General features: G+C 34.5%; 1 pseudogene; it reads left to right on the plus strand.

Moving 5' to 3' along the window:
• The first annotated feature begins 1,949 nt into the window (after positions 1 to 1,949).
• Positions 1,950 to 3,330, plus strand: LOC122890310 (annotated as a pseudogene).
• Positions 3,331 to 11,806: the final 8,476 nt, after the last annotated feature.

Raw genomic sequence — 11,806 nt, forward strand, 5'->3', positions numbered from 1 at the left:
CCTATTTCTTTCTCCTGACAATCGTTCTTCTTTTCTGTTTCTATAGGTTCAATTTTTTTTATGCCACATATAAGTCATACTATGCATTTGAAGTTATTATCAGCTTAAAATGCTGTTATAAATATAGGATGTTTTACATAAACCTCATGCTAACCCCAAAACAAAAGGCTTCAGTAGATATACAAAAGATGAGAAAGAAATCAAAGTGTACTACTATAGAAAATTATCAAATAACAAAAAATGAACGTAAGAGAGGAAGAAAGGACAAAAGAGATTACAAAGCAACTAGGGAACAATGAACAAAACGAATAGTAAGTAGATGCTTATAAATAATTACTTTAGATATAACTGGACTATATTCCCCAATCAAAATATATACAGTGGCTGAATGGATTTAAAAGCAAGACCCAACTGTATCTTGCTTACAAGAGACTCACTTCAGCTTTAAGGATACACACTGACTGAAAGTGAAGGGAGGAAAAAAGATATACATGGAAATCAAAGGAAAGCAGGTGTACCTATACTTATAGCAGACAAAATAGACTTTAAGCCAATGACTGTCAAAAGAGACAAAGAAGGTCATTATATAATGATAAAGGGGTCATTCATCAAGAGGATATAATGATTATAAATGTTTGTGTACCAATATATGAGGATCAAAGTATGTAAAGCAAATATTAACAGATCAAAAGGCATAAATAGACAATAACAGCAGGGAATGTGATACCCCACTTTCAACAAAGGACAGCTCATCCAGCTATAAAATCAGTAAGGAAACACTGGACTTAAATTTCATGTTAAACTAGAGGGATATAACAGAAATGTATAGAACATTTCATCCAACAGTGGTAGATTATACATTCTTCACAAGCACACATGGAACATCACGTTAGGCCACAAAACAACTCTTAATAAATCTAAGAAGTTTGAAATCATATGAAGCATCTTTTCCGATCACAGTGGTACTAAACTAGAAATCAATTATGAGAGAAAACTGGAAAATTAATAATTGTAGAGATTAAACAACATGCTCTTGAATACTCAATGGGTCAAAGAAGAAATCAAGAGAAATAAAAAAGTATGATGGGAAAATGAAAAATGGAATCACAACAACACAGCTTAAGGGATGGAGCAAAAGCAGGTCTAAGAGGGAGGTTTATAGTGATAAATACCTACATTAAGAAAAAAGAGAACTCTCAAATAAGCCAACCTAATATCGCAACTCAAGAAACTAGTGAAAGAAAAAAAAATTAAGCCCAGAATCATCATAGAAAGGAAATAAAAAAGACTGGAGAGGAAATAAATGAAAGAAACTAAAATGACAATAGAAAAGACCAATGAAACGAAAAGCTGTTTTTGTTTGTTTGTTTGTTTTGTTTTTTACTTTTAAGATAAAACAGACAAACCTTTGTAAAACTTACTAAGAAAAGAGAGGACTCATGTAAGTAAAAACATAAATGAAAAAGAGGGTATTAGAACTGATAACCACACAAATATAAGGATCATAAGGGAGTTCTAGAAATAATTATATGCCAAAAAATTGGGCAACCTAGAAATGGATAATTCTTGGAACATATAATCTACCGAATCAAGAAGACTGAGCTTGAACGAATTTCTATTCTGAACAGACAGATGATTAGTTGGGAGATTGAATTTATAATCCAAAACCTCCCATGGACCTCTGGGGAAGCCTGCAGAATCCCAGCCACAGCCAAGTTTGGTCTTGCTGGGCCTAGTCTGGGCTCCAGCCCTGACATCTACCCTGAGGCTGGCAGGTCTGGCAGGCTATCCACAGTTAAGGGAACCAGTGCCCACTGCCCTCCTTGTACTCCTATTGCAGGAAGACGCAGGTGGAGAGGGCACCCATAAAGCCATTCATCCCACATGTGCAAGGACGGGGATTGAAAGCTATAGCGTCCTTGGAGATAAGCTGGGGATGACATGTGGCCATGGAGATTTCAAAGAAGCAGGGAAAAACAAGGAGAAGAAATAGTGAGAATTGTGGCACCAATCTGTGTGTGTCGAACATCTCTCATGAGAATGTATCTCACTGGAATTTGGATTCAGAAGTAGCTCTTCCTGAAAATTAAAAACCTCCTACCCAGAAGAGATACTGCAGAACCACCTGGAAATTCCATCTCCAAATGGAACTTAATTTGTCAGAACATGCTTATAAAAGAACACAGAATGGGAAACAAAGGATATTTCAGCTCTGGAGTTATCCTTTAATGAAGGAACTATCATGGAGAACAGAGATTTCAGAAAATCATCAGTGGAAACTAGTAATCAATAATCCCTTAAGTATTTTCACTCTGAGCCACTTACTAACAAATGCTTCAGTTGATAAGCAAGGTGATTGTTACCCAGAACTTCAAATTCATTAGGTGTCTGTTGGCCCCTTGCTGGTGGACGCTTTTTTGAGGACAAGAAATGAGCTTCATATTAATTCATGTTCAACTGTGGAAAACGACAAATGTGTTGAAACTTTAAATGCTCCAAATTAGAATTTGACATGTGGATACAGCAGTGTGGAAGAAAAAGGGATCAAAGTGATTCATATGAAAATAAAAAAGCAAGTATACTTTACTCAGATATTTTTAAAAGATGGACCTGAACTTAAAGCCAAAAACAATAGAAAAGGTTGAAGAATCTTTCCACAACCTGATTTTCCTTCCTCCTCATTTTGATACTCTGGACTTACACAAATTAGTCCTCTCAAAGTTGGAAAATTGCAAAGCAAAGAATAACAGCAGGGAATTTCTGGAACATCCAGAAAACTCTATTGAACATTTGATTATTCACTTATTGGAAATGAAAAGAATACAACGTATAACAATACAAAAAGAGAGGCCAAGAAAGCAAACTAACTTTTGTGCTTTAGTAGTTACTGAACAACATTCTCCCTTCAAAGCTATACCCAAAATGAGATGGCCAAAAGTTTCCTTTTTTTTTTTTTAAAGATTTTATTTATTTATTTGACAGAGATCACAAGTAGGCAGAGAGGCAGGCAGAGAGAGAAGGGGAAGCAGGCTCCCCACTGAGCAGAGAGCCCGATGCTGATGCCAGGCTCGATCCCAGGACAAAGGCAGAGGCTTTAACCCACTGAGCCACCCAGGCGCCTCTGACTCTGAGTCTTTAGACAACGTGTGTAGATAAAGATCAAGAAGAAAGAAAAAAAATGTTTCTTGCAACCTTGAACAAAATGCTTCCAGGTGTAATTGGAACGAGTTGGCAAATATAGATGAAATTCTAGATGATGATAATCATCTAGGGATGATGAACCCTAAAAAGTTCAGCCATCACAAAACGATAGATTGCACCTTATTATGACTACTAAGAATACCAAAAGCTCCATTTGAAATCCATGACAAGAACTCTCAACCAAGGCTGTTACTATCCAAACAACTGATTAAAATGGTTTTAACAAGATGTTCACCAATGGGTCTCCAATATCAGCTTCTCCTATACCTCTGTCTTTCCTGATAAGCAAAGGGAAGAAATTTAGGCACCAAGGACAAAAACAAAACCAAAACCAAAACAAACAATAAACCCAAAACCACACACACACACACACACACACACACACACACGTACCCACAAACCCAAACCCAAAAATAAAACCACACACAAACACAAAACTTTATTAAAAGGACATTGTATTGAATAGACTATTCTAAATTCAGAAATTAAACTGTTTATCACCTTAGTTTATAGCTAAAGGTAAGTGCACACCTGCTGACCAAAAATAGCACTTTCATACATCTCAGTGTAAGCAAATCTCTTTTTCCAGGAAGTCCAACAAAAATACAGGTAATCATTCTGAGATACAGGTATTAAACATGTGCGCATACATGCACACATAAAAAGAATTACTTGATGTGATATGGAGTGGAACTTAACGAAAATCATGGCTGAGATGTCTATATATAAATCCATGAACATCCATACTGACATACTTGACAATCTTTTGCATTTTACATTTCAAAGAAATATTTCACTAAAAAAACTATTCTATTCAAAAGATTGTTCTGCTGTTGTGATTGTTTTCCAGTATAAATCCATCATCAATAAATGGTATAAATGACTTAAAAAAAATCTCCCAACAAGACAAGTTCAGAATTAGATGCGTTCCTTGTGAATTCTACCAAACATTTAAAAAAGAACTAATTCCAATCCTTCTCAAACTCTTCCAAAAAAAAAAAAAAAAAAAGAGGGAACATTTCCAAACTCATTTTATGGGGCGCGGGGGAAGGGAAGGACCAAAAAGACTCTTGAATATAGAGTGCAAACAGATAGTTACCAGATGGGAGAGAGATGGTTGAAACAGGTAAAGAGGATTAAAAAGTACACTGTCATGATGAGCACTGTGTATAGAATTGTTGGATTACTCGATTATACATCTAAAATTAATATAACACTGTATGTTTAGTATACTGGAAATAAAACAACAAGCAACAATAATAAAAAAAAAAACCCTTCATTCTATGATCCCAGTATTAATCTGATACCAAAGCCAGACAACAATATTATGAGGAAAAAAATTACAGGCCAATATTGCTGATGAACAGAGATGCAAAAATCCTCAACAAAATATTACCAAACAAAATGAAACAATACATTACAGGATCACACACAGTGATCAAGTAGGATTTGTTCCAGAATGCCAGCCTAGTTCAAAACCTGAAAATCAATAAATACAATTCAGCATATTAACAAAATGAAGGATAAAAATCATATAACCATCTGAATAGATGCAGAAAGGATATTTGACAAAATTAAACATTTATTCATGATAAAATCTCTTCACAGACTGGCTACAAAGAAAAAATACCTCTACCTATGTCAAGTCAACAGCTAACATTAAACTCAATGGCGAAACACTGAATACTTTCCTCTAAGATCAGGAATAAGATAAGGACACCCACTCTTGCCATTTACATTCAACATAGTATGGACGTCTTAGCCAGGGCAATTAGGCAAGAAATGAAATAAAAGGCATTCACATCAGGAAGGAAGAAGTAAAATTTTTATTATTTGCAGATAACATGATATTACATACAGAAAACTAAAGACTGCACCAAAAAACTATTAGAACTAATAAACAATTTCAGTAAAGTTGCAGGATACAAAATCAATTTATAAAAATCATTTGTATTTCTATATACCAATAGTACAAGATCAGAAAGAGAATTTAAGAAAAAATTACCATTGATAACACATCAAAAAAAATATAGAAAAAAGTTAACACCAGAAGTAAAAGATCTGTACATTGGAAATTATAAGTTTTTGGTTAAAGAAATTGAAGAAGACAGATAAAGGGAAAAACATTTTGTACCCATGAATTGGAGGAATTAGTATGTCTATACTACCCAAAGCAATCTACAGTTTCAATTCAGTCCGTATCAATGAATATAAAAGGGAAAATTCCAATGGATCCTCACAGAAATGGAATGATATTTTTAAAAACAAAACAGTTGGGGCGACTGCCTGGCTTGACTTTAAGCGTCTGCCTTTGGCTCAGCAAGGCTATACTCGGCTTAGGTCATCGTCCTGCGGTCCTGGGATCCAGCCCCACGTTGGGCTCCCTGCTCAGCGGGAAGCTTGCTTCTCCCTCTCCCATACCCCCTTTGTGTTCCGTCTCCCATTGTGTCTCTTTCTGTCAAATAAATCAATTAAATCTTAAAAAAAAAAAAAAAGAAAAGAAAAGAAAACAATTATTTTTTGAAGTCGTCTGAGATCTGTCAGGGGAGTCAGAACTTGAGGGGCCAAATGCTCAGAGAAACAAAAACCTATGTTCTGCCTTTCCAACATTTTGTTCCAGGTCTTACCTCATTCTTGAGTCTGGGTGATAGGATATGAATCTTTGTAGGGATGACGGTTAATCTTTGCCAAAAGATTCTTGAGAGAAAATGTTAAATGAATAATTTGACCAAATACCTAATTACAGAACACTGACCATAGGGAAATTGGAAATTTTGAAAGAACAATCATTTTTTGAGAAAATTACAAGAATTCCATATCCTAAAAGAAGTTATATGTTAGAGGACAAATGATAACAAAAAATATAGTTGTTAAAATAAGAATAAATAATAGGAAAATATAATTGTTCATGGAAGATAATTGACAAAAAAAAAGCAGTGAACAGCTTTATTTTAGGAGGTTCAATTAATTATATATCAGAAGCTGAAAATTCAAATTGGAATCCAGAAGTGAAGTATATTTGAATCCTTTTTTAGTTTTTAGCTTTTTCAAAGGGTTGTCTTAACTTCAAGGTAACAGCATTTTGAAATTGATAATTCTATTGAGCATTCTTTCTTCCTCATACATGTTTTTCTGTCTTTTTTATTTTTTTGAGATCAAGATTTTACTTGGTAGAATATGAGAAAAGTATTCTAAATAATAGATTGTAAAATATTTCTGTTAGCATGTTATCTACGAAGACTGAAGATAAATTTCATTTTATGCTATAGTTTCCTTCAAGAAATCTTATGGAGAGTGACAAAATAAATCACTTTAGAACTATATTGTGGTTGAATATATAGATTTTGTCATCAGATAATGTGCTTTTAAAAGCACTACAGTAGAGGTTTTGAAAATTTTACTGAGTGCCCCTCTCTGAATGCCACCAAATTACTTTTCATGCTGATTGCGTCTATTCTTATTCTGATTTTTTTATCTAGTGTAAGGTTTTGTGATTCTTAAAAGCAGTTAGTGGATATTATTATTTTTTCCCTGTACCCACAAGAATTGCACAATAAAACCTCCAATATTTAGAATTGCCTTGAATTGAGTTGAAATGAGATTGCATTAAATTGGGTTGAATTACCTGTTGTACTAGAAAGGGTCTATTCAGAAGATGAGCGAGCATCTGTCACTCTACGATCTGGGATATTTTCTGAGTAACACTAGTATGAAATTAATACAGTATAGCTGATATAAGAATGGACTTGACTCTAATAATCATGAATGTGGAAAATGTTTTTATCTTCATAAACATGCTTAATTTAGTTACATTATAGAAAAGTGAAATTACTTTTGTAAATAAACAAACTTCATTCTCTTCTTTTTTCTATTTGCCTAATTTTTTTTTTTTTTAGATTATAAGAGGGTAAGTTTGGAATAAAACCATGAGCTCATTTTACAGCATGCTAATAAATTTGATTTTCTGTGACAATGAGAAAAATTTACATTTCCATTTTTAAGTAAATAATTTTCTTAACCGGCTTTAAACTGTGTGAATGAAAAAGTTCTTTCACTGTTAGAAAGGGCTAGTTTATCAATATTTATTTAGTAAATGTAAAAAGATTTAACGAAGAATAAAGTTAAATTATCATTTTTACTTCCATTGTTTTCCAAAAAATGAGATTTTTTTTGTTTCTTTAATATTCTTGGCAAAAATAGATCAAATTCTCAGTGGAAGCCTTGCAAATTTGAATAAATAGGAACTTTGGAATGAACATAATTTAACTTCCAGCAAACCTGAAGCTACCTTGTCAGAGATTTTTAGAACTAAATCTATTCATTTGTATTAAGTTGTATGGAATAAATTATCATTTTTGGGGGGCTTACGATGAAAGGAAAGAATTCAAATAGTGTCTGGAGATGAAGAACTATAAGAGAAAAGAGATTCCTAATAATAAAAAAGTAATCAATACAATTTTGGGGAGCAAATAACTTTTACTAAATTAGCCAAATGAACTCAGTATTTGAATATCACAGAGAGTTGACCACACACAACTGTATCATGGAAACAAATATATGTTGAACCAAAAACCCACAATTAATATAACACCTGCTTTTTATAAGTGTATGGTCCAGCACGAATGTGGTTTCTTGCAGCAAGTAGAAACTGCTGGATATTTTAGGCAGGAAAACTAATTGATGTAATTGTATCTGGAGGGGTGGGCTCCTGACTGGCCACCAGGCTCACTGCCCTGAACCATGTAAAACTGATCTGCTGGAGGACCTGTTACCTGTGCCATATACAAAGGGCAAAAAAGCCAGGAGACTACCTGTTGAGCTTTTGAGTTCAAGAGCACATGGCCATTGCAGATGGGACTTCCATGGCCATTAGTACCATTTGAACACTTTGAAACCAGAGACTATACCTTAGAACACTGCTGCAGAAAATCTTCATTTATCCATGACCAAGCTGCCAAGCTGAAAACAGTAGCAGAAAGATGACTTCTAGTTTTTGCCTTCCAAATTTCAGTAAATGGCTTCTAATTAGCAAAATTTAATTATTCAAAACATCAACTTGCAGTGAACCCTAGCAAATGTAGTTTTTAATTTTACAGCTCTGGCAATTTAGTAATTTATGAAAAAATATGGGAATAGAACACCTGTCCACCATACCCAATATGTTTGCAATTGGCATCTATGTTAGTTACCTTATTTTAAAATGAGGTGGCTTAAAACAAACATTTGTTACCTCATAGCTGCTGTGATTCAGGAGTCAGGTGAGGCTGTCAGAATACCTCTACCTCAAGGTCCTTCATGAGAGTCTAATTAGGGTATTGACTGGGTTGTGATGTCATTTGAAAGCTTGACTGAAGTAGAAACCACTTCTAGGCTCACTTATGTGGTTGCTGGCAAGATTCAGTTACTGGCTGTCGTCCAGGGTCTCCCTCCCTCAGTTCTTAGCCATGTGCATCTCTGAATAGAGCAACTCAGTACCTACTGGCTGGCTTTTCTGAGTGAGCAAGAGAGTGAGAGAATACAGTTAAGACATAAGTTAGAGCCTTTTTATAACTTAATCTCAGAAGGGACACTCCATCACTTTTGCCGTAATCCTTCATTACAAGTTAGTGATGAGGTCCCGCCTAAAGTCAAGAAGAAGGAATCGAGCAGGTAGGGATCAATGGAAGCTACCTTAAAAGTTGTCTCTTGGGGCGCCTGGATAGCTCAATGGGTTAAGTCTCTGTCTTTGGCTCAGGTCATGATCTCAGGGTCCTGGGATCGAGCCTTGCATCGGGCTCTCTGCTTTGCCTGACTCTGCCTACTTGTGATCCCCGTCTGTCATATAAATAAATAAAATCTTTAAAAAAAAGTTGTCTCTCATAGTATCTTATGTCCTTGATTCATGTGATCCCATTCTTATTTTTTGTGTCATATTTTATTATTTTCCTGGGAGAAAACACAAATGAAATTATCCTTTTTTTTTTCTTATTTTCAAGTTGCTATGTTAATTATGCTATACCTCAATCCAAAACATTCATGGTATAAATATTAAGTTTCCAAAAATTACTTTTTCATCTATAATGAAGATCTTGAGTAGTGAGTCATTTAATATTAAGAAATATACCACTACATTTGCATTAATATGATATAATTCTATGCATTTAGTGGTATTTCTCTAAGTATCACTTTTAGTCTACTTTTCTAATCTACATGATAATTTTTTTCTTTTAAAATGTAGAACAAGGGGGCACCTGGGTGGCTCAGTGGGTTAAGCCTCTGCCTTCGGCCCAGGTCGTCATCTCAGGGTCCTGGGATCAAGCCCCACATCGGGCTTTCTGCTCAGCGGAGACCCTCTTCCTCCTCTCTCTCTGTCTGCCTCTCTGCCTACTTGTGATCTCTCTCTCTCTCTGTAAAATAAATAAGTAAAAAATCTTTAAAATGTAGAACAAAACAATTAGGGGAAAAAGGAATTTCAGGAAGCTTGAAAACAATATGTATAAATTAAAGAAAACTGTATGCTAATTATTTTGGGGAAACCAGTGTAATCTTATTTTGAGTTTTTTTGTGACTTTTGTTATTATAATATCATCATAAATTTTCTAGAAAACCTTCCAAACACAAAAAACTGCTAAAATAAAAATTGTTTGATTTCCTTTCAGTAATTGACACTTTTCTTTTTTTTTTTTAAGATTTATTTATTTATTTTAGAGAGAGCAGGAACATACTTGAGGAGAAGGGCAGAGGGAGATAGAGAGCGAGAATCCAAAGCAGACACTGCACTGAGGGTGGAGCCCTACTTGGGGCTGGATCTCTTGACCCTGAACTCATGACCTGAGTAGAAACCAAGAGTCAGACACTTCACCGACTGAGCCAACCAGGTGCCTTGATGCTTACCTTTTTATTTCAATTGAGGCATTAATTATATTTCTACTAGTATTTACCTAATGAAGGCATCCTTTGGGGTGTGCATCCAGGAAAAAAACTGAAAGTAAAATAAACACATGTGAAGGCATTGTTTACAGTTGGTTTAGTCATTAGAGATGTTTATCCTATTTTGGACGTGGAAAAAGTCACAGTGCTTGCTTTCTAATTTTCTTTCCTATTTGCTTCTTAGAGTTCACAAAAGAAGATGTTTTTTAGTAGTAAACACATGCTGTTGCCATCCAGAATAGATTTAAAGCTGGCATCCTAGTGTTGCTGAGGTTTTTCCACCTTTTCCTATAATGTTCTTTAAAATGTTTCTGAGCTAAATAGGAATGAGAGGAATATTGTACTTGTTACCTCAGGATCTGCTGTGAAGTCATATTTCTTGTTAGAAGACCATTTTACTTCAGCTGTTGCAAAAGATAAGCAACAAATAAACAAACCCTGAAACATAAGTGGTTTGATGACTATAGCAAGAAAGCAATATTGATGAAAGCAATATCGAAAAATATTGGGGCATAACAGCCGAGGATGTTAGTGGATGGGGAGAAAGAAGATCCCTTTCCAGGCAACCACATTTTTTTTTTTTTTTTTTTTTGCTTTGTGTAGGCAATTTGCTTGTTTGTTTTTGTGCTAGTTGCTTCTGTATAAGTCCTAGCATACCTACAATCTTCTAATACTTTCAAGATGATATCTTGAAGTGGATTAACTAAGGAAATATATGTTTAAAGCTACAACCAGTCAAATATTAATTTTTTAACAACTTAAAAGTGTTAAGAATATTTTAGTATGTTTTGTAAAATTTTCCGCAGCAGATATCACATTCTTTTTTTAGTTACACTGATCTTTAAGGTTAGGGTATTATGGACTAATAAAATATGTAAACTTTACATCATCTACAACTTTTTCATTTCGGGGTGAAGAGGCAGATGTTTTAATCTTAGATGTTAGGTGATAACAGTTTATTAGGATGACTTTAAAAAAAGCTATTATCCCATTTCCACAGTCTCTTTGCCTGAGTTATGCCAATTTAATTGAGAAACAAGATCTAGAACTCTCATGTTTAAGTGATGTCACTGGAGAAACAATGTGTTTTGTAATCATGTCTATCCTGGTATGTAAAGGAAATTTGCAAGGGAAAATGCAGGCAATGCCCACTCCTCCCCCTGTCCCTCCCTCTCTCAGACCCAGGATTAATTCTCCCTTTCCTTATAATAAAATTATAATTCCATGCTCCATTACATCTGTCTTCCCCATTGTCTTTTATTTTTTTCCACCAATCACTATTTTATTTTGCTTTTTTTAACGTATCTTTGTAAGCAGCTCAATTTTTTCTGAATTAAGTTCAAATAAGAATTATATATAGGAGTCAGGAAAATAAACTCAGCTATATCTTTTCTTAATATAAGTGGCCTCAAATTTTCAGGGAAGAGACAGAATACTTGGCTATTATGGTTGGAAATTGAAATGCTCATTACATTATTTAAACCAAACAAATACTGCATTAAAATCAGTAGATGCAAAAATAATTAAACGAACTTTACATAAATGTATATATATTTATATATGTTATACTTGTGTATGCATCCAGTAATAGGAAACACCTAGAAGTTGGGAGAAGTAGAGTCAGGGCAGAGCTGGGACAGCACCATCACTGAATACTAGTTTTGTCTGAGCAGAGCTGGAAAAGAGTGAGAACAAG

Source organism: Neovison vison, chromosome 11 (assembly GCF_020171115.1).
Source record: "Neovison vison isolate M4711 chromosome 11, ASM_NN_V1, whole genome shotgun sequence".
Lineage (NCBI taxonomy): Eukaryota > Metazoa > Chordata > Mammalia > Carnivora > Mustelidae > Neogale > Neogale vison.